We start from the raw sequence: 22874 nt of genomic DNA on the forward strand, positions 1-22874 counted from the left end.
CCACTAGCGAGTCGTTAAAACATGTAAATTTTTCTTTTTTCGGAGAAGTGAGTTTGTTTCTTCCTCCTATTTCATTCTTTCTTTTCTTATTTGGTAAGTACATAATTAAATTCTCAATTTGGAAACATTCGCTATTTCTTTTACAAAAAAAAAAAACTATTTCTTTTACAAAAATAAATTGTTAAAAATAAATATATAAATAAACTTTACTGGTATTAAAGAACTGTGACAAAAATATTTAAATATTAAGTAATTATTGTAATAATTAAATATAAAATTTAAAAAAAAAATACGCAAATTCATCACGAAATTCACGTAAAAAAATACCTTGCGTGATTTTATTATTGTTATGTTTTTTCTTTCTTTCTTTCTAGCTTTCCTTTTTTTTTTTTTTTGAGAAAGTTTTTTTGAGCAATCACGATTGCTTATTGCTTTCATTTGACTGTCTTTGGCGTTGTGGTTCCTTTTTCAGCTTGGACCAGGGCTGCAGCACCACCGTCCACCGGCGGCGGCGCGGCTGCTCCTTACCACTGTCCCCTGGAATCCACTTTTGCTGGGCGGTGGCGTCCATATCCCACACACACGAACGCCTACACAACCACACACACACACGAACGCCTACACAACCACACACACACACGAACGCCTACACACACACACACACGAACGCCTACACACACACACACACGAACGCCTACACACACACACACACACGAACGCCTACACACACACACACGAACGCCTACACACACACACACACACACGAACGCCTACACACACACACACGAACGCCTACACACACACACACGAACGCCTACACACACACACACACGAACGCCTACACACACACACACGAACGCCTACACACACGAACGCCTACAAATACACACGAACTCCTACACACACACACACGAACGCCTACGCACACACACGAACGCCTACTCACCCACACACACGAACACCTACACGCACACGGACGTACACAACACTCACTCACACACATGCATACATACACTTACGCACCCACACACATGCGCCTACACAAACACACACGCTCGTGATTGCGAAAAACATAATTTGAATTCAAGATGCCAAAAATTCAAATTATTATTTTTTTTTTTTTTTTTTTTTTTTTGATGTGGACGAGCCTCTGAGGACCGATGCCGGTTCGTCGAACCATCGGTTTAGAAGGCCACACCTTACACAACTTTAAACCGTTCATGATACTGCGCTTTAGAAAACAATCCCCTTTTCTCATTGCAGATACGTGTTTTCTATCTAATAATGCGAAACCTTCTCTATTGCACAAGTCACTCATAAGACGAAAACTACCTGATGGGGGAAGAAATTCGAATTATATATGCTTTTCCTTTTTACTTCCTTTTACAGAAAAGGAAGTATTGTATTCGCAAAAAGAATTTCACTCAAAAATCGATCTTAATTTCCATTTTACTCACCCCCGAATGAATGTTGAGTTTTTTTTTTTTTTTTTTTCGACTCGACCACACGTGGATAAGGGCCTAAGAACGTATAAACACGCAAAATATCCATTTTCACGATTCCTGAGTTAATTACAACGAGTTTTCTCGTGACGTCTGTATGTACGTATGTATGTGCGTATGTGTGTATGTACCTCGCATAACTCAAGAACGGTATGTCTTAGAAATTTGAAATTTGGTACGTAGACTCCTAGTGAGATCTGGTCGTGCACCTCCTCTTTTGTTTGCATTCGGGTGTTTCTAAAGGGGTCTTTTGCCCTTTTTGGGGGGGGGGGAATCATTGTTAATTTCGATGTAAACTCGAGTGGTGTTATAATTTGGCCAACACTTGGCGATATATATCGCCAGTGTTTTTTTTTTTTTTTTTGCCAAGTTTTGTCGCCAACTTGGCGACAAAGTTGGCGATTTTTTTTTTAAATCTGATTTCAATTTGGCCACCGTTGGTGATATTTAGAGAGTAAACTAATGAATCACATTAAAATTGCCAGTAATGGGGAAATGACATTAAATTGGAGTAAAAGGAAGTCATGTGATGCACACATCAGCTCGTTTGTATCGGCGTAGAGAACTATATCTTTATTTTATCTTGCACATTTGCCAGTGAAAAAAATTAAAAAGCACGTAAATAGTGACATTCGAATTTAGTTTTTCAGTCGCTAGTAAACCATCTATCTACTTGGTAGCTTCAAGGGGACCACTTAAAACGGTTTCGTTATGTTGTTATCAATTCTAAAGTTTAAAACGCTTTTGTAATGAAAATTAGAGATATTCGCTTCATTAAAAAAGACTGTGGCGCATACAGAGTGAGTCTAAATTCTGGAGTAAAACTTAAAGGAGTGTTAGAGGGGAGGATAAGAAGCAGGAATTATATATACAGGAACATATGGTTGCAAACGCAATTCGGACGTACTACATGCACACAAAGCTAGAAAGTGATGGATGGAAAACAGGTCACAAATTTATTACACAAAGACGATTTTAAACAACATTTTAGCTTTTAGGAATTATTTAAAACGAGTGTTGTGATTTGCTGCCTGCAGCTGTAATGGATGCGTAGCAATGACAAAGCACTCATTGAGCTACTACAGGCCGTAACTTTTAACAACGGATCTAAAGCTTTCTTTAAAACTTTTTGTGTAAATTGTCTTCATGTAATAAATTTATGACCTGTGTTTTGCATCGCACGTCAGCATTGCGTTTGAAGTAATATGTCCCTGTATGATTCTTACTTCTTATCGTCCCCTCTAACACCCCTTAAAGTTTTTCCCCGCATTTAGACTCACCAAGTATGATATATTTTTATTCACTTCATCTAGACTCTTACATTTTATTCCAAGAAAAGCTTGGATTTTTGCGATTATCTTTAGTATTTTTTTTTTTAGAAACAAGCAATTTTTTAAATTGTTTGAAGTGCCTTAAGATAGATATATTCTCCACTTGTCTAATAAATTTGGTGCGATTCAGCAGTTCATGAGTAAGTTTAAGTGTATGGCTAGAAACTACTTGCATTTCATAAGGGTATTTTTAAAGATTTTATCTATGATATTTTCTATGGAAAACAATATCAGTAGCACATATAAAACTTGCCACAAGAACACAAGTATTTTTATGCCCAAAATTTTGTCTAAATATAAGCTTAATAGAAAAAAAAGAACATGTAAAATGGCACACGAAAAGTAACAAATTTAATTTTGTTGTTTAGTTAGTATTAAATAAAAAATTGAAAACATGTCACATATTATTTAAAATCCTAAAGTACTGAGCATTAAAATGAGGTTTAGAGAAAAGTATGTAGAGTAAGGAATAAAACATTAAGTATAAAAGAGAAAGAAAAATGTTTACCTTTGTCGGGTAAACCTCATCATTTAAGTTTAGACAATTCTATGAATAATGCAATTTTTATTTTGAAAAAAAAAAACTGCCAATTTTTCACCGATTTTTCACTCGATAAGAGATGAACATATTTATACAATTTTATTACGACGGAAAAAATATTTTTGCCATCGTAAACGGCTCACAAGCAGAACGTTTGTCGAAGAAAAGAGAAGATTATTAATCGGAAAATAATCCAGAAAACTATTTTGCTATTCAGTTTCAAATGCATAATTTATTCCGCTCACATAATCGATTAAGGGCTGGATTTATTGTCTGAAGCGTATTTTTTTATCAAAGCAATCAACAACAGTATTCTTATTTCCATATATTATTGATATGGTTTCTATTAATCATTTATTTGCTGAATGTTTTTATCGATGGATTTTATTAAAAAATCAAAAAATCTTAAGAAAACTTTTTTTTTTATTTTTGCAGTGCAAAAGTGCGTTAGAAACAATGCTGCATTATTGGTGGCGCTTTTTTCTTCAATAACTAATGGCAAACATTCTTTTTTTTTTTTTTTTTTGAAAATAACAGCATTTATGTCAGCGTTCCATAGTGCTTTTCTTATTTTGTCTTTGAGAACTGAAAAAGCAACGTTTACCTAATTATTCAAAAGAAAAATTGCTTTCCCATGAATTTAGTTTTGGAATATTTTTACTTTTTTTTTGTTTGTTTGTTTAAACCATTAAGAAATATATATTTTGTTCAAAAGTTAGCTTTAATAGATTTGTAACGAAAATGAAAATCAAAATAAGTTTTAATATTGTGCTGGAACCAAAGTTTTCGAGAGGAGAACAGCAGTAGAATTCAAATAGATTTTATTCGTTGTTGTGTATAAACTTTACGTAATAAATAAACAAAATTCTAAAAAGAAATTTTTTTCCAAATTTTATGTAAAAAATTACATAACATTTGGAAAATGGGCAAAAATGCATAACATTAAATTATTTTAATAACTACGATTCATTCACTCGTATAGTAAAATCAAAAGTTTATTAATAATTGATAAAACGTTTATAGCATTTTGTCTTTCCTATTTCAGCGAGAGACCAGTGATATTCGTGCTAATTAAAACACACCATGCATTCACAAAAGCAGAATAGGAAATAATGGGAATCGTTTTGAAATCCGGCACCTGTATCAAAAAGGGTTATAAGTAACGCAAAACAAATTTACTATAGAAAAAAAAGTGCTTAATTGTTTCTAAACTTCGGAAAAGTGAACAGGGTGGAACTGAATAGCAAAATGTGAAAAATACATTAATTTTATGTAAGCTTAAAAATTTTGCAAACTAAAAATGTTGAACAAAGAAAATGAATGAAATTTAAAGGGTTGAAGGACAGCCAAAGTGTTTCTATGTAAAAGAATAGTAGGTCTTTGTGTTGCCCTTTTGGTATTCAACAGCTGTATGTTAAAACAAAGTTTTTTCCTCTTTGCGGGTACCCGAAAACTCCGTAGGAAATGACTTATTATCCATTCTGAGAGAACAGTTGAAAAATGAAGAGATAAAACATTTCTAACTTAACAATTTATTTCCAAACTTCGAAATTTATTTCTGTGCAAAATGTTTCTTCTTAAAACGTGGTCACGAAAAAAAGACTTATTTAGGTTTCTTTGTAATATTATAGAAGTTTGTTTGCTATTGAAAAACTAATGACACAAAACCTGAACATTAAGAACATTTATTTTCTTTAACGATTTATTTGAATCAACATAAAATTGAGAAAACACAGAAAAAAAGCAAAGGAAACAATTACAACATTTTTTATTACGATGCTAAACATGTATGCTATATGCTTAAACGTACGTTTTATACAAAGATTTGAAAAAATTTAAACTCCTTTCATATTTTACCCGAGACATATATTTCATTTGTATTTTAAGTAAAGATGCTCTAGCTAGATATATTTGTTTTTATGCATTTAATATAAAACTTTGCTTTGCAGGTTTTTTTATATGCTTGTATTTCTCCATTTAATTTTAAAGTTAGATTTATCATGATGAATTTTCTATTCCTGTAAAACGAGAATTTTCTGCATTATACGAAAACTAAATCACCTTTTAAAATATTTTGATTCATAAATACAGGCAATAAATGATTAAGCAAGATTCAAATAAAACAGAAACCAATGTGGAAATTTCACAAAAGCAAAAACGAAATGTGCACGTACAAACAACCAGGTGCTTCAAGGTTTCGAAAGCCCCGTCCTTAGTGTTGAGCCCAAACAAATGTGAACTGTCTTAGACAAAAAGCTCTTCTGGCTTTCTCACTATCTGGTTCTAGTTCTGAAGGTGTTCAAAAACTAAGCAACTTTCACTTTATTTTATTCAAACATATTTTTTCCGTACAATTCTCACTCTGAATTTTCAATTAGTATTTGGTTCTAATAAATATTCATCTTACGAGTGAAGCATCATTCATTCCGATGCAAAAAAAACTGAAATAGTTTGTTAAATTAATCAGAATAAACGTGTAGTTAAATCAAACAATTGATTCCTGAAACTCCACAAAATTCAATGCAAATGGCCGAACAAACACCGAGAGAGATAAGTATCTTCTTAATGTTTGCACAACTGGGTATCATTTTAGAATACGTGGGGAAAGTAATTGGCTGCATATACATCATTGCACTTCTGCAATGTATATTCAAATGCTATTTAAATTGTAAATTCTTCGCAGCTTTTCCTTTAAATGTTTATTCGCACGAACTGAATCATAATCAGTCTAAAACTACTTCATAACAGGAAACCTTTCTATTAGGGAAGTGTCGTTCATGAACGAACGGATCTAAACGAGCAAATTCTTAAAATGAACGGTTTAGAACTTCTAAAAAATTTACGACCGTTCTTTTGAACGGTGAACAGTTTGGAATACTGCTTTAGTGCACTTGTGATAAAATCGCGTTTTTTTTTTTTTTTTTTTTTTATTAACAATAAGAATTCTCTTCAAATTTTTAACTCTCAATCAATTGCAAATTTCCTTTTTCTCAATACAATATATTATATTCATTATGAAAATTTTTTACTTTCTGTTTTATTCATGATTTTTCTTTAACCGCTGTAGTTCATTTGCATTTTTTTAATGTGTTCATTAGTAATATTTTTTGAAACATGTTTAGGCTGCTAACAAAATGTTTGAACTTCCGACTTCCCACCCCATGCAGCTGTTAAAATCCATCTAACGCTTCTATCGCCAAAACCATTTCCTAAAATTCCTTTTATCTCTTTTCTGACGATCTTTTTGACTACTATCAATAACATTATAAAATAACTCTAAGCCATATTAACTACCATCTATATTTGACTTTTGTTTTAACTTAAGGAGGTTGACGACTTCTAAGTATAAATTTTACATTCAGCATCCTGAGAATTTTGAAAGGGATTATTACTGTCTATTTTTACTTCCTTTTACAAAAAAGGAAGAATTGTATTCGGGAAAAAAATTGCGCTCAAAAATCGGCATTAATTTCCATTGTGCTCACCCCTGAATGAATGTTGAGTTTTTTTTTTTTCAACCCCACCACACGTGAATAAGTGCCTAAGAACGTATAGACCCCGAAATATCCATTTTGGCTATCCCCGAGTTAATTACAACGAGTTTTCTTGTGACGTCCGTATGTACGTATGTATGTGCGGATGTGCGTATGTATGTCGCATAACTCAAGAACGGTATGTCTTAGAAAGTGGAAGTCTGGTACGTAAACTCCTAGTGGGGTCTAGTTGTGCATCTCTCCTTTTGGATGTATTCGGGTGTTTCTAAAGGAGTCTTTTGCATCTTTTTGGGGGGGAAATCATTGTTAATTTCGATGCAAACTCAAGTGGTGTTATAATTTGACGGACACTGGGCGATATATCGCCAGTCTTTTGGTCGCCAATTTTTGTTGCCAACTTGGCGACAAATTTGGCGATTTTTTTTTAGTTTTTTTTAATCTGGTTTCAATTTGCCACTGTTGGTGATATTTAGAGAGTTAACTATTGAATCACATGAAAATTGCCAATAATGGGAAAATACATTAAATTGGTGTAAAAGGAAGTCATGTGATGCACACATCAGCTCGTTTTTCCTTATTTTAATATCTGCTATGTTTTTTCTTTTTTTTTTTTTTTTTTTTTTTGTGTGTGTGTGTGTGTGTGTGTGTTCCTATGATTACTATAGGATAATTTAAAACTCCCTAATATTCAGGTGAGTCCAGTTTTTGAAGTTAAATTATCTGGTGCCCCGGCTGAGTTACTGCTTTTTTGTTGTTACTTTTTTCGTGTTTATGAACTAGTAACATAAAGCTGCTAGTAACATAAAGTTTACTAGTAACATAAAGCTGAAGAGTTTGTTTGAACGCGTTAACCTCAGGAACTACTGGTTCAAGTTGCAAAATTATTTTTGTGTTGAAGACTCCATTTATTGAGAACGGCTATAGGTTATATAACATCATGCTATGACTAATAGGAGTGGAGCAACACTAAATTAAAATTAAATCAATAATAATCAATGATGCATTTTTTGCTGAATCAATAGGACGAAATTGTGTTGCCCGAATAGCTCAGTCGGTAAAACGCTGGGCCAGTAACCCTAGGGTTTCGGGTTCGAACCCAGCTGCGGGCGGGAAGATTTTCAGAATTTATTACCGGGCTCATTTAAAAGTTAATTAATTTATAAATCTAAGGTTTTAAACTATTTTTAATTCAAAAAAAAAAATCCGATATATATATATATATATATATATATATATATATCTCATAGCGTGATGCACTTAAAATGTTTTTTAATACATTGTTGTTTTATTAATGCGGGTGAAACCGCGGGCACAGCTAAAAATAAAAAAAGGAAAGCATAAATTTTTTCTCAATATTATTACTGACCCAGGAAACGCTGGATATGCTTACTATTTGGTACATATGTACATCTGAACCTAAATAAAATCTTCTTTTATAATTTTTTATAGGCATAATTTCTTACTTTTAGGCAATTTTAGTTGTTTTCCTTAAAAGAAAAAAATTTCTTTAGGAAAAGTTAAGTCCTTCTTAATCCTATTAAACATTTCGAATGTACGTTAGTATGTCTTACAGAAAGTTCACATACAACATTTTTAAATGAACGAAGTCGTTTAAATGAACGAGTAGGGTAGGCCGGAGCACGTTTACGCATGGGGCACGTTTAAGCAGCGCCCTTTTTTCAAAACAAATTATAACTGGAGAGCCAACAGTCATGACAAATTGATGCTACTCCCTACCAAATATTCTCACAAGTTTTTGAGCATTAATCGAACTTCGGTCCAGCATGCAGAAAGAATAATCTGTTTTTTAGCAAGTTGAGCAAATTTTGTGTTGAACGTTTTGAAACTTATTGTGAATAAATAATACTTAGTTAATAAAAAAAAAAAAAACATATAAAATTAGGAGAATTTTACCCTTTTTTGAGAATTGTATTTGTATGAATTGAAATGTTATTAAATTTTTTTTTTTCACGTTTAAAATAAATCCAAACTTGGCGACGGGGCAAGTTTACGCGTTGAACGTCGGAGCACCTTTACGATCGTTCTTACTGTGTCTTACTTAAACGTGCCATCGACACTTTTTTCGCTACAAACTGTTTCAAACATTTTCAGTATTTTCCAGTTATTTAGTTTAGAAAATTACCATTTAATTTTCAATAAAGTTACACATTTGTATCTTATAGCTGACAATCATAAAATGGTGTTTGCATGCTCCTTCAGCTTCAACTTTATACACTATTCAGTCTGTAATAAATTTGCTTTATTTTAGCAATGGTAAGACATTATGTAAAACGAGCTGATGTGTGCATCACATGACTTCCTTTTACTCCAATTTAATATTTCACCATTACTGGCAATTTTAATGTTATTCAATTGTTTACGTTCTAAATATCACCAACAGTGGACAAATTGAAACAAGATTTAAAAAAAAAAATCCGCCAAATTTGTCGCCAAGTTGGCGACAAAACTTGGCGATCAAAAGACTGGCGATATATCGCCAAGTGTCCGATAAATTATAACACAACTTGAGTTTACATCGAAATTAACAATGATTTCCCCCCAAAAAGGGGCAAAAGACCCCCTTAGGAACATCCGAATGCAACTAAAAGAGAAGGTGCACAACTAGACTCCACCAGGAGTCTACGTACAAATTTCAACTTTCTAGGACATACCGTTTTTGAGTTATGCGAGATACATACACACATACATACGTACATACAGACGTCACGAGAAAATTCGTTGTAATTAACTCGGGGGTCGTCAAAATGGATATTTCGGGTGTTTGTAGGTTCCTAGGCATATATCCACGTATGGTCGGGTCGAAAAAAAACTCAACATTCATTCGGGGGTGAGAAAAATGGAAATTAAGGCCGATTTTTGAGTGAAATTTTTTTCGCGAATACAATACTTCCTTTTTCGTAAAAGGAAGTAAAAACACTAACAGAACCGCAATAGGTGTCAAAATAAATATGCGTAAACGTGCCCCGGACAAGGGGCACGTTTACGCAACCGCCTTAGGCTCAAAAGTATTTTTTAACGATTAAAAATACAAACTGAGCAACAACTGAATATACCAATTTCGACTCCATTAACTGCTTCATAAAACCGTAATGTCTAAAATTTCCTAAGTTAAAACAAAAATTAGAAAATTCATTGAAAACAATCCTCGTAAACGTGCCTTGGTCTAGAGTGGCTTGAAAACAGAGTCATGCCATGTGGGGTGCACGGCTGCCAGGTTTTCGTCTAGGCTCTTCACAGGACGAACTGGTTTGGCACGTTTAGTGACGGGGACCAAGATTTAAGGCAGTATCGTCGTTTTGGTGTCATACAAGATTTTTCTCAAGACGGGAAATTTGCTGCTAGGTAATATTTTTTATACAGAACAAATAACAGATTAGTGGTGTTAATTAATCATACTGTATGTTAATGAATGAAAAATAAAAACAAATCAAATTTTGTTTAAGTTTAATTTACAATATTTTCATATTATAAAGTGAAACTTTAGCAACGCAATTTTCAATAAATTCAAAATTACTGAATATTCACTTGAAAACAAATTTTAATAATTATTTATTTTTCGTACAGCGTAGATTACGAGAGGCTAAAAATAACAGCTTCAAAGGCGCCAAAAATCTCGCCAATACACTTGAATTTTGTATCTTAAGTTTAAACGCTCAAAAGCGGAAAGAAAACCGCTTTATATGCTAAGAATTTACATAAAATAGGTATCTAGTGCATTCAATATGCTGAAAATCATTAAAAAAAAATTCATACATGCCTTGATTTTTATTTCCACGGCAATTATCTGAAGCTCCTAGAATTCGACAATGTTAAGTCTACGGAAACTGAAGTGAGCCTTCCCGCGGTTGGACGAAAACTCCCTTTGACCAATCAGGGGGACTCTATATGACAGTGGTCTACCCTACAGTGAACGGGTCAAAAGAATGATTGATCTTCTGAGGAAAGGATCGTTAAAAAGATCGACATTGTCCATCTCTACTTTTTATGATCACGAAGAATATGGACAGAATTGTACTAAATCGGTTTTCAGCATTTTGGTTTAGGGTGGGCCGGGGCACGTTTACACGATTTTTTTTCCAATGGATTTTCTAAATTTTATGCTTTAACTTAGGAAGTTTTAGACATAGCGGTTTTATGCAGCAGTTAATGGAGTCAAAGTTGGTATAATCAGTTGTTGCTCAGTTTGTGCTTTTAACCGTTAAAAAAGTTATTTTTGAGTCCAAGTCGATTGCATAAACTTGCCCCGGACACGGGGCACGTTTACGCATATTTATTTTGACATCTAACGTGGTTCTGTTAGTGTTTGGAGCATAATGTCGTACCATCGTTAAAAAAAAGCAAATTTATTACAGACGGAAATGTGTATCAAGTAAAAGCTGGACGGGCTTGAAGATAGCACTACATGATTGTGAGCTATAAGATACGAATTTGTAACTCAATTAAAAATTAAGTGGTGATTTTCAAAACTAAATAGTATGAAAATACCAAAACGTTTTGAGACAGTTCAGAGCTAAAAAAGCATCAGGGCACGTTTAGAAGTACAACCCAGTGAATACGTGAGTTAAGGTGTCAGACGTCAACGCGTAAACTTGCCCCGTCTCCAAGTTTGGATTTATTTTTAACGTGCAAAAAAATTTAACAACCACAATAGTTCATACAAATAACTACATACAACCAACCATATAAGCATACAACCACAATAGTTCATAAAGTTCATACAAATGCAATTCTCAAAAAAGGATAAAATTCTGCTAATTTTTATACATTTGTTCTTTCTTAACTAAGTATTATTTATTCACAATAAGCTTCAACGTTCAACTTAAAATTTACTCGACTTGGTAGAAAACAGGTTCTTCTTTCTGCATGCTAGACCGAAGCTCGACTGATGCTGAAAAACTGATGAGGATATTTGCTAGGGAGCAGCATCAATCTGTTACGACTGTTGGCTCTCCGGTTATAATTCGTTTTGAAAAAAAGGGCACTGCGGAAACGTGCCCCGGTCTACCCTACTCTTTTGTTACTTATTATTTCATATGCATCGTGTCTGATTGTAACTTGCTTGTGAGTCATCTGACGGAAGGAAATTATATCAAGCTGAGAGCCACTGAATGAACTGGCAGAGATTAAATTTGTTTTTTCGCAATGTGAAAATGGAAGAAATAAGCGTTGATCTTCTTCTTTCTGTGAAACATTTTGAAGAATCAAATTCATTTTGAGCGTAATCGATTCCAAACTGTTCAGATTTGTTTGATAAAAATGAAACCTAACAACAGGCCCGCAAGTGGCTGAAAGATTTTTAGGGTCACCTTTCCACCAAAACCATTGGCTTTCAGATACGCTCAAGTATACTTTCTTAATGACTATTAGTTACCAGATAAAATAAATGAATTAAAAAAATTGGTTAATTAATTTTTATGACTTTAGAGATAAGAATGGTGCACGGTTGTCCCACGATGGAGAAATTGTAGGTATACGAGTGGTACCTACGTTTTAAAGATGGACAAGAATCCTTCCCTGAAGATAAGCGATTTGGTGACCTGCGACTTTACTAAGTGAAGAAAATGTTATGTTGGTATCTCAAAAGCAAAACGTTTCGTAAAAACTGTAACCAAACACTTGAGAACATCGATAATGCTACTTAATTAACTAGGAGTAACTGTGTATACATATATTTTTCCTATAATAAATTACTTGAAAATAAAAAGACAAAAACACATGGATAAGCATAAACCAAAAGTTATCATTTTTTGAAGTTTAAAAAGTAGATATTGCAAGAAAAAATGCATTCAATAAGATCATCAGGAACGCACATGTTTGAATGAAAACGAAAACTATAATGATAACCACAATACACATTAGTTATCTTGTTTTCAGAGTGATTTCACTGATAGGTCAATATATGAGTTAATGAAGAGATTAAATTATTTTAGGAGCCCGCAGCGTAGGCCGATAATAAGTCGACGAGTCATAAATTTTCATAAGATACGCGTTCCGGAAATCACATCCCGTAATTTGAGAAGAGCTAAAATTAATGGGATAGACAGAGGTGGCAATAACTTAGAGGGATAGAAATGGAAAAGTAAAGGAATTTGCATTTTCGAGCTGCCATTTGTAGTTGCGTTTGAAGGAGCGCAGTGATATTGAAGATCAATTTGCATTGTTATTATATTTAAGTCATTCACCTCAAAATAGAATTTACAGAGAGAGGGTTGATAATAGATAGGGCAATAAGAGATAACTTGATTTTAGAAAAATAAACATTGTGTTTAGTTTGCCACAGATGGAGAGGATTCTGACTTCCTGCTTTATCACTAATTATTTAATTATTAGTTTGGTAATATTTGAATCCATCCCTGCCTTATGATATCCGTCTCAGTCTATTAGAGACGCTGTCATATGTTAAACCTCAATTAAAAACAAAAGTCACACAAATACTAACATTATGGAAAACTTTCTAAGCGTGTAATATGTTTCATCAAGTTGAATATTTCATTAGTTTTGTTGATTCGCACTGTTCACAAAATTTTTGAAATTTCAATTTTAAGAACAAATCCTATGTTTTTTTTTTCAAAAACGAACAAATTTGAACTGACAGCTATATATATATATATATATATATATATATATATATATATATATATATATATATATATATATATATATATATATATATATATATATATATATATATATATATATATATATATATATATATATATATATATATAGTGTGGTTATAAAATAACGTGAGGTGTTCAGAGCCCTCTAACGAGTGAAGTATTGGACGAAACATTGCCAACAAATTTCGTTGGCGTACACAGTAGACTACGGGATTTCGATTTCTGGAATAAAAAATTTAGAAGATGTATTAATGTGAATACTGAAGGATTAAATGCTAAATAACAAAATATGCATCAATTTCATTCAAAAAGTATGATTTTGACTAGCAAATGAGGTTCACCAACAGTGAGGTTTTTCAGGCACTGCATACAATGCACAATATTTTCCATCCATCCGGGGGGTGGTTGATTAATTTCTCCTACCTGTAACGTTATTTTAGTTTTCAAAGTGGAGATATCGGAAACATGTCGCATATACACAACACCGTTAAGAAATCCCTATGGACAAAATTCACAAGATGAAAGATTGGGCGACCACGGTGGCCATACCGTATAAAATACATGACTAATCAAACTGATATCAGAGAAGTGTTGCCGCCATACACTTAGTACCTAAAGCCCAACGTGGGGTGTTGCACTATCTTACATGAATATTATTCAAGAAAGAAATCCGTTCTGCCTCGCCGAAATTTCTTCCTGACGACTTTTGGTATTATTCTTCTCTTGTTACAAATTGAAATTTCTTATTGGTTTTAGTAAATCTAATTTGTAAGCAACAAACATCTGTAGTAAAAAACTTGGTGTGTGCTGCATTTTTTTAGCATTTAATGCTTCAATATTCGCAAGTAATACACTTTTGCCAACGCCAAAATCCCCCCCCCCCCCGGATGTGACTTTTGATTTTATTATTTTTTCTTTTTATTGTCGAAATCTAAATTCCATGGTCTGCTATGCACATGTACAACCATGAAATTTGGCAATGTTTCGTAAAACTTTTCTCCTTCCTTCTATTGATGTTTTTTTTTTCTTTTTGGACTCTTATATGGGCTCTGTATGTTTCTTACTAGCTTGATTTCATCTTCAGATTTTTTTTTTGAAATTTTATAATTTTGTTACATTTATCATAGAAAGTAGGACAAAATCTGGATAATTTCACTGAAATTCGTTAAACAATGAAAAAAAAGCTCTTAAAATGTGTAATTCAATTTAAAGAAGTTGCAATAATATTTTCAGTTTCATGTTTTTATCATTGACTTTTCTTTGATTTCTTTGCTTCGTTTCTCCCCTCCCCTCCCCCAGAGCTCCTTGTATAGTTCTTAGTTTGAGGAAACTAATACTTTAATTTTTAAGCTCATAAATTAACAATACGCTTACAAGACATTATGCAGTCAGATGAACTTAAATTTTGGTCCCTTAAAAAGCTTTGTGAATATTTTCCTTGAAAGCTCTCGAGATATCCTCACCATTTTGAGTAACATTTCAAAATGAAATTATTTAAGTACAATAAAATTTTGAGCCTCAGCTCTGGTTATTTTGTGTCAAAAGATGTGACACATACAAGTTTTAAATATCAGTTTGTTTAGCATTTGCAAATCGCCGAGACATATCTCAAATACTGCCAACAACAAAGTTGCAAAACCAAAGCAAAAATCGTTAATATCACATTAAGTACACTACAAATGATGCTCTTCTATTTGTAAAGGAGAAATGGCAGCTAATTTTACTCGCCTACTGGCTAAGGCATTTATATGGCTCGAATCAAAAACATCGCGTGACAAAGAGCTCAAACAGTTAATATTACTTTTCTCCCCTGCAGATTACACGATGTTTTCCCACGAAGACATGCAATATTTTTGCCCTTTTCTGATACCTATTTCTGATGACATTTTAGTAGCTATAAATTTTGCAGCAAAACTCTAAGAAGCGAAAGATTTGAATTTAACGTACTTTAATATTTTACGGCAATCTTTTCCACAGTTTTCTGAAATAGCTAAACAATGTTAAGTATTTTAGTACACTTTGATTGCCATATTTGAAAACGATTCCATGGACGCCCAGAGCTTAAATTTTTTGGAGAGTGGAAGTTCTTAATTGCCGAATGGAGCTCTAAATTTTGCCGAATGATGATAATTTTGTGAAATCGTCGGCCAAATAAGGAAATTTTTGGGAGGTCCCAGAGACCTCTCATCGGAGCACTTTTGAATGGCTCTCTGTCAAGCTCGTCATTTGGAGGGGGGGGGGGGTCAGAGGGATGGGAGTAAATGCCTACTCCCCCTCCAGGTTTGGGAAATTAATGTAACAGGCGTGTACTTGTGAGCAGACATGGTTTTTGCTGTTTTTGGTATAATTTACATTGAGTACATACCCTTTGCTCCTCCCGTAGAAAAATTCGAAATGATGGAGTTGTTCCTCTTGATAAAATATAAAGCCTGTAGCGAACATGGAAAAAGCAAAATTATAACGGTTTTGTACTTCATAATGGGAAATACAATGACTTTCCTGGAAGCAAGTGGGAAAAATTTACGCGAGGAACAAAGATAGGATGGTGGAGATAAAATGAGATGAAATGAGCTTGCTCATCATGGTCTAAGATCCAATTTAGGTTGACCTACCCTCATAGAGTTTTTTTTAATAAAATATACGCGGATAAATATGTTACAAATACATATAAAATTGTACATTAAAATATTACAAATACGATGGTATAGGGTTGTCTGAGCAAAAGTGGTCCAGTTTTGCTGCAAAATTGGACAGTGCAAATTTTCTGCAGATTTGTTAAAGAAGAAGTAGATCTAAATTTTCCTTAAATGATACTTATTCGGCTCAAAACTTGACACTCTCGTAGGAAAAAGATGTGATGTCTTTATGAAATTCTACAAGAAATCTGCAGAGATTTTGCAGACTTCTGTAAAAAAAAATTAAGTTGAAGATACTTGTAGAAAATCTGCAGAATTACTCACTTGTTGAAACTTCGAATCGCGACAACCCTATAATTGGACCACTTTTGCTTAAACAATAGTATACCATCATATTTGCAATATTTAATTTATATTTTTATGTATAACTTATTGAGAAATCCAATGAGGGTTGGTCAGCCTGTCGGATCTTGCACTACTTAAATGGTTTTTCATGGAAAAAAATTAAATTTTTAAAAAGTCAATTATCTTTGTAAATTTTAAAAAAATAACATATCTACGGACTAAATGTTTTTTTTTCCACCAACAAAATCTTTATGTGAAACAAATGCACCTTTGTTTTGTTAAAAAAAGAATACATTAAATTGTTTTAAGCCAGCATAGAAAACATTTTGTAGATAAATAGAAGCAATAATATAATAGCAATTAGTGTTTGCAATTGTCAAAACAAATACTTTGCTTTGTCCCGAAATCAGAAAAAAAATCTTCATAGGTGAGGAATATGTTGCAAGCTAATGTGAGTACTACGTTGAAGCCTATTTTTTTTAAAGAGAAAAACTAAGTATTTCTGGCCAGTCAAATCGAAAATAGGTCACTAAATATACTTTGTGACCATTTCATTAAAATTTCCATTGAATGAAATAATTGGTACTAAGAGTTGAGAGTTGATGCGCTATGATTTCAAAAGTTTATAACTTATTAAAGGAAACTGAGGTGTTCATTCGTTGTTCATTGAAGCATTGTGTTTACGATTACTATACTACCTTTTTATGAGTTTGATATTAAGTTCATTTTAAGAAATAATGTTAAAACAATTCCCATTTTCGTAAGATAATTCAGACGGCCTGTAAATTTTCTTAAATTCTTAAGCAAAATGATTTATATATATATGCATATTTACGAAAACAATCCGTATTTTTAAGGAAAAATCATCGTATCAAAAATGAAGTCTTAAACTGAACAATAAGAGTGAAAATTAAGGCAGGAAGAGAATAAAGTAGTGCTCTTTATGATCCGTCTTTGTTGCTCAGTTTTATGCTTTTCACCCGTTCGTTAAATTTGCTCCAAGTACACGAACATTAACTTTACCAGCACACTGCAATAAAGTTTATTCATTTGAATCTACTATGAAAAAGCATTTTACTATGTTAAATAGATAATTAAACACTATGAATATTTATCCAATGATTTTAACTCTTTCTATAACTTCAAAGTTTTTGTATTAGCATATAATGCAGTTACAACGGAATTATTTAGATTTGTTTTGTTTTCTTGCATACGAGCAGAAGTTTTTTGCTAAAAGCAGAAAACATTTTGGAGATGATAAGTTACTCAACCTTTTTTTTTTTTGTGACTACTTATCAAAACAGAAAATTAAGAGGGCAAATATATAACGCTTTGTTATTAAAAAGATTATTTTAGCAGAACTATCTTTTGTTTCTATATTGTACGGAAATTGGGCTAGTAGGGTGTTGTAATACTTCAAGTATTACGCTGTCATTGTCCTTCTCAAAATTTCCATGGCGTTAATTATCAATCGATCCAACCAAAAATGAGGATAATCTTTTCAGAAAATTAAAGCGAAATTAATCATGATACACATTAACTTAAGTTTGGGCAAATTAAATTATAGTTGTATTATTAGCAAATAAGTAAAAAATGCAAAATATACAATTTTATTACATATATCTTTTTTTTTTTAGCAAAAGCTAAACATGCGAATTTCTCAACCTTAATTATTCGAAACTAAGGGTAAACATGCTATAAAACCCATGAAACATTGTTTTAAATTATGCAAAAAACATGTAAGGTTATTCATTAAAAAAATTAATGAAAGGTATCACCATGTGCAATTAATTAAAATAACATACATTGCGAACTGTAAAGGAATACGGGCCATGTTAAATGGTGAAATATTTAATCCGTTTTTAGCACCCCCTATATTTTAGTATTTTTACTATGTAGTAACACATGTAGTTTACTCCAGTCAGGAAAAAGTTACCTCTGAAGATCAAAGCATTAGATAATACAAGCAATTTTTTGTAAAATGATACAGTTCTTGTTATTAACACGTTTAAAATATTAACTGAAAATTACTAATGTTTCGTGAAGTATTTATTCATTTAATATAAAGTTTTTTTTTTTTTTTTTTTAATGTTTTGTACAATTAGTGAAGTGCATGCAGGGCAAAGTGAAATGGTTAATTTATTTTAGTTATTCAATTCTATATCAAATCGCGTACGTGTTCATTTAATAATTAATTCATTTACATTCCTTTATTTAATAATTCCCTTGTTTATTCATTCACATATATATATAATTCATTTATTTTCTAACTACATCACTCTATTTTACTCACCCATTAATTTTTTCTCATTTATTAATTAATTCGTTTATTGCTTGATCATTTATTCATTCAGCCTTTATTTTCTCATTCATTTCGAAAATATTTTTTATAATTACATTGAAAAAAATTTCAGTTTTTTTTTTCTCCACGAAAAAAACGAGTGAAAATTTTTCACTTTTGTTTTACTGCGAAACATAAATAAATAACTAACTAAATAGGGCTTCAATTCAAGCTGTATTACAAAATACACTGTTCTTCTTTTTTTATGAAATATTCAAAAGGAAAATAAATAAACTTGTTTATTTTGAAGAAAGTAAATTATCTCAACTTTTTCACTTTGCCCCCACATTTTTCAACTATGTGCAATTAAAATAATGTGTATTGCAAATATAATTGTACGTAATTTATATAATACAGTATCAATACATATGACAAATAATATTCGAATTTTTATTACATCTGACATAAATAATATTGAAGAAAAATAATATATAGCATGAAGAAGACTTGTTTTCTCACATGTCACTGTAGAAAAAAGCTAAATACATAAACAAAATGTGTTTTAATATAAACTGAAAAATCCTGCATATTACTCTTACAGTATACTACTTAGTGTTAAGTTGCATACTATGCATATTCATATTTATACTGTGAAAACACAGAATACATTTAAATAACATAACAAAGTAAATATAATTCTACGTATTATAAACCTATGCAGTATATTTAACATAAAACATAATAAATGATTGAAACATGTGTATTATGCGTAGCAAGATGCGTAATTTTAAAACTTAAGTAATGTAGAACGCAAAATTGAAAACTGCTTAAGGGGTACGAAATTGTGTTATTTTGCATATATCTAATTCTCCCTCATTCAAAACTCGGGAAATGTCATCAATTCGATTTTTACACTCCATTAATGTATTTTATATATTGTACGAAAAATTAGTAAAGCTGTTTCTAAAAAATGTTAAATTACGGACAACAGTACTCATAACTAATAACATAATACTATACATTACCAATAATGATGTAATTCGGTTCTTAAGCTGATTTCGATTCATATGAATAAAATATAAAATAAATAAAAATACGAAAAAGTAAACTGCACTTGATTAAAAAAAATCTCGAGCTTCCAATTATCCATTTCTACTACAATGAGATGATTCATTCCTACTACAATGCGGATGATATAAAACTTCAGATTCCACGATCCAGGAGCAGGAGCAAAAACGTAAACAAATGGATTGGAGCATGTGCGAAACAAGTTATGACTCTGGTGACAACAATCAGAAAGCCGATCTTACCTGCTTTCTTCCATGTACTTCGAAATCGGGAAACTGTGGATGTCGTAGATCTCTTCCAGAAAATGTGTGAAACTTTCCCTCCTCGTATCGATAGTAAGAATTATAGTAGACACACCTGGAAACTGTGTTCTCTTACCTCGCTTTTGGCGATTGCTTCCACCTGACTCTCCGGGAAGCAACGCATGCGTCGGATCGATGCCTGTGACGTCATCAATAATGTCGCCGCGTGGCTGGATAAAATGTAGCATTAGAGCTTATTTTAGGAAAGAATTTTCACCCCCGAAAATAGAGAAATGCGTGTTTTGTTATGTTGCGTAGATTGTTGGGTTTATGAAAAGGCCTTGAACTATACCAAAGGAAATCTAATGGGTAGTTAAGGTTACGTATGCGCCGCAAATACTTGACACAGAGTATACTTTAAATTTTGTCGAGGAAATTGGGGATATTGTCAATCCACAGTTTAAATAGATACTTTAATGCTTTTTATTTCAATTGCATGCTTTTCTTTTTGTGTTATCTTGACGGAAAAGCAGTAAATGTATCATCTATTTTTCTTTTTATAAATACATCATTCTATTTAAAAATAGATCATTCTATTTATAAATGTATCATTCTATTTATAATTGTATCATTTTTTTTAGAAATGTATCGTTCTATTTAGAAATAAAAACATCATTCTGTTTATAAAAAATGCATCATTCTATTTACAAATGTATCATTCAAGTTTGAAATGTATCATTCTATTTCGAAATGTATCATTCTATTTAGAAATGTATTATCCTATTTAGAAATGTATCATTCTATTTAGAAATGTATCATTCTATTTAGAAATGTATATTTCTATTTAGAAATGTATCATTCTATTTAGAAATGTATCTTTTTTTTTTTTTTTTGAGCATACAGCAAGCATTATTCTTATTTCTTGAGACAAACATTTAGAAAAAAAACAAAGAATAAAAATTCATGTATTCAAAAAAACGCAATATTTTGTAACATCGAGCATAGGCATTATTACGGTTTTATATGTTTCTTTTCCCTCTGAAAATGAATTAACGAGGGAAAGTTTAAATACATTTTCAGAAATTATTTAGCTTTAATAATTGTTTTTGGCAATTTTCAATGAATTACATTTTTCAGGTGACTTTTTTTACAATGCAATTATTGCTTTAAAATTCAAATTTACACGTAGCTCTATCAATGAAACTCTTGGCATAATACTGTTGTGCTGCTATTCTCACATTCAATCACTATATTCTTCGGATAGATTGGAAGTGGTAAATTTTTACATCGAGCTAAATTGTTCTTACATAAATGATTTTATAACAATGTAAAAATGAGGGTTGAAATTTACAAGATTCTTGCATTCATTTTCTGATGACTTTTTTTTACGTTCAGGAATTCTAGATTTATCAAACACTATTTTACTTGATTCTAAAAACGCATAAGTTAGCGTTACATTTATCTCAATGTTTCTGTCACACTAAAATTTTACAATATTTTAATATTTTCAAACTGAAACAATACAGTATTAAGATTCTAAGAGAGGAAGAATAATTTAAAAATCTGTATCTTATTGAGCTAGAAGAGGGTAATTGTTTTATGAATTATGAAACTAACCCTGAAATTAATTTATGAATTATAAAAATATTTATTTTTAAAAAATCTTATATTTTGATGAAAAAATGAATCTAAAAGAGATTTTATGTAGTTATTCCATTTTTGAGCTCAAAATACTCATTAATTATTTATTTATTCTTGGCTTTGCTTAAAAACTATTTTTAGTACATTTTTAAGATACCTTACAGCTTTGTGTATCAATTTACTGCATCCTGTACCTATATTGGACATTCTGCTTTGGTTGGTGAAAAACAAGCCTCTAACATACTAATAGAAGCCCATGAAATAACAGCTAATTTGTTGAAATATTTTCCTTCAAATATGCAAAAGAAAAAGTATAGTTGTCCGTTGTTGATTGGCGTTTGCTTTGATAGATTTTCACGCAAAGGTTGTGTATCCAATTGAATTTTAAATATTTTTTAAGGTTATGTTTTTAACTAAAGGTTGATTGACTTGGATTATGAAAGATATTAGTAGCATTATTTTTTTAGATCATATTTTATAATCTGCATAAAATTATGTCAGTGTATTTACGTGACACTTATGTACAATAACTCAAGTTACAAGAGAAACGACTTAGGGTAGCTTTGAACCTTGTCAGGTATCTTTACACCAAAAATTTTAGCATAAAATCCCTCGCAATAAATCATTAATCTTTCTTAGATCATATTTTAATCTGCATAAAATTATGTCAGTGTATTTCCGTGACACTTATTATTTACAATAACTCAAGTTACAAGAGAAACGACTTAGGGTAGCTTTGAACCTTGTCAGGTATCTTTGCACCAAAAATTTTTGCATAAAATCCCTCGCAATAAATAATTAATCTTTCTTAGATCATATTTTATAATCTGCATAAAATTATGTCAGTGTAATATTTCCGTGACACAAAATCAAATGAGATATTTACAAAATCTCAAGTTACAAGAGAAACGACTTAGGGTAGCTTTGAACCTTGTCAGGTATCTTTGCACCTGAAATTTTTGCATAAAATCCCTCGCAATAAATCATTAATCTTTCTTAGATCATATTTTATAATCTGCATAAAATTATGTCAGTGTATTTCCGTGACAGTTATTTTTTACAATAACTCAAGTTACAAGAAAAACGACTTAGGGTAACTTTGAACCTTGTCAGGTATCTTTGCAGCAAAAATTTTAGCATAAAATCCCTTGC

At 31.7% G+C, this 22874-nt stretch overlaps 1 protein-coding gene across 1 annotated transcript in view; it reads right to left on the minus strand.

Annotated features, from left to right (window-relative positions):
- The window catches only part of LOC129231865 (synaptic vesicle glycoprotein 2C-like), an 86198-nt gene extending 66012 nt beyond the window's left edge, over positions 1–20186 (minus strand). Inside the window, exon 1 of the mRNA XM_054866251.1 lies at positions 20082–20186. The gene's annotated coding sequence lies outside the window, so the exon portion shown is untranslated. The remainder of the gene's footprint in view (positions 1–20081) is intronic.
- Positions 20187–22874: the final 2688 nt, after the last annotated feature.

Source organism: Uloborus diversus, chromosome 10 (genome assembly GCF_026930045.1).
Source record: "Uloborus diversus isolate 005 chromosome 10, Udiv.v.3.1, whole genome shotgun sequence".
Classification (NCBI taxonomy): Eukaryota; Metazoa; Arthropoda; class Arachnida; order Araneae; family Uloboridae; genus Uloborus; species Uloborus diversus.